Here is a 2,234-nt window from a genome sequence, read left to right as displayed (position 1 = left end):
CGTAAACAACATACAGCATGATTGTGAAGTTTTAATACTAAACACTAGCAAAAGATAATTATTTTTGGTATTTCCAAGAATTAACATATTTCTTATCAATCTCCGTATTTATTAATATGAGTTAGCTGGTGGAATCACTCTTGGCAAACGACAAAACTGACATTGTCGTAAATCATCAACGCTCTCTTGCTATTTGTTCTCATTACACATTAAAATATAATTTATTCTAGAGTAATAACCAACTCTGATGTTACAATTTGTCAGACGACTTTGTATTTAGACAGTAAATGTGACTTAAATAATTGGTCATTGTTGGAGTTATGTCTTAATGTTCATTAATATTTCAATATCATACTCATGTTTTTCTGTTCGTGTGACTGGCTCTAGTAGAAATGAAGTAAAATTTTGCTAAAATGGAAGTAAATAAATATGTGTCCTCTTTGGTCGTCCACCCAATTTTCGTAAGAAATAATCAGTATTTTCTCGAAAACCGTATTTGGTATAAGCAAAAGTAACCATAGCTATGTGTTGTACACAGTTGTAATATATTTCTTCTAGTATTACAAACTATCTTGTTTTCAAAAGAATCTTTTGTAAAAGTACAGACATTTCTGTGTGACGTGGACCCTCGTATTTTTGGAACTAGGATGTTCTTCACTGTTTAAAAAAAAACTCGCATGCTTTCACGAACATTGTTTGAAGTGTGTTGGATTGCTGGATTCAGCCACGCCGAGAGTGAAGTTTTCACTGACGTTTAGGTCGACATTGCATTAGCCATCTTCAGGGCAGAATCCCACCGAAGGTCACTGATGTCCTCTTACCTTTGGGTTTATTCTTCTGTCTGGGACGTGTTTTCTGATCGGCTGCAGCTGTGGACCAATCAGAGCTATCTCTTTTTATAGATGGCTTGTTAGAAACCACTAAAAAAACAACCAATCGCCTCCAACGAACCATGTAGCCCAGTAATCACAGAAGCCAATCTCCGATTAGCTAAACCAACCAGCCAATCAGGAATAAAGGAGCCCCTGATAGACCCCAGCTTCAGCCAATCAGGAAACGCATAGATCCCTGACAGTATTATAGACCTAAAGACAAGAGGAAATCAAAGACCTCCAGTAAGAAGTTACTTGGCCGATGGCAACCGAAATGTCAACCCTCACCGCGGCTATGTCCTCCCTCAAACCAATAAATTTCGTTCAACTATATAGTTATGATTATAAGCTCAAATATATGATCAGACCGCAGTTATGTATACATGGTAGTATTTACGAAACTATAGGCAGTGCTTTCAACAAAAAAAAAAGTGTACGCATGAATAACATTTCAAAGTATAGTTTGTAACAAATAGTCTCACGTGGTGAAGGAACAGTTGTATGTCAGCAGCAATCTATAAGATAACAACCTAACTGTTCCTACAGTAACAGTCCATATGGGTTGCATATGGGGACTTGCCAGCGAGCACTTCTCCTAGTGTGCGGTTCAGGATCAAGGGCGCCGTCGGGGCTGTGCGACCTTAGCTCGACGTCGACCGCAGTGTCGATAGAAGCTCGGCATGTCCCTCGACGTGGCGTACCATCGACACGTCACAGCCCTTGAGGCGGAGCAGTCGGTTGGAGGACAAGCCAAGGTCAGAGCGAGGACTAGTAGAGGTCAGAGCGAGGAGTAGTAGAGGTCAGAGCGAGGACTAGTAGAGGTCGGAGCGAGGACTAGTAGAGGTCAGAGCGAGGAGTAGAAGAGGTCAGAGCGAGGACTAGTTGAGGTCAGAGCGAGGAGTAGAAGAGGTCAGAGCGAGGACTAGTTGAGGTCAGAGCGAGGACTAGTAGAGGTCGGCGTGAGGACTAGTAGAGGTCAGAGCGAGGACTAGTAGAGGTCGGCGTGAGGACTAGTAGAGGTCAGAGCGAGGAGTAGAAGAGGTCAGAGCGAGGACTAGTAGAGGTCGGCGTGAGGACTAGTAGAGGTCAGAGCGAGGAGTAGTAGAGGTCAGAGCGAGGACTAGTAGTGGTCGGCGTGAGGACTAGTAGAGGTCAGAGCGAGGACTAGTAGAGGTCAGAGCGAGGACTAGTAGAGGTCAGAGCAAGGACTAGTAGAGGTCAGAGCGAGGACTAGTAGAGGTCAGAGCGAGGACTAGTAGAGGTCAGAGCGAGGACTAGTAGAGGTCAGAGCGAGGACTAGTAGAGGTCAGAGCAAGGACTAGTAGAGGTCAGAGCGAGGACTAGTAGAGGTCAGAGCGAGGT

Source organism: Bacillus rossius, chromosome 13 (assembly GCF_032445375.1).
Source record: "Bacillus rossius redtenbacheri isolate Brsri chromosome 13, Brsri_v3, whole genome shotgun sequence".
Classification (NCBI taxonomy): domain Eukaryota; kingdom Metazoa; phylum Arthropoda; class Insecta; order Phasmatodea; family Bacillidae; genus Bacillus; species Bacillus rossius.
This window is presented reverse-complemented; position numbering follows the sequence as displayed.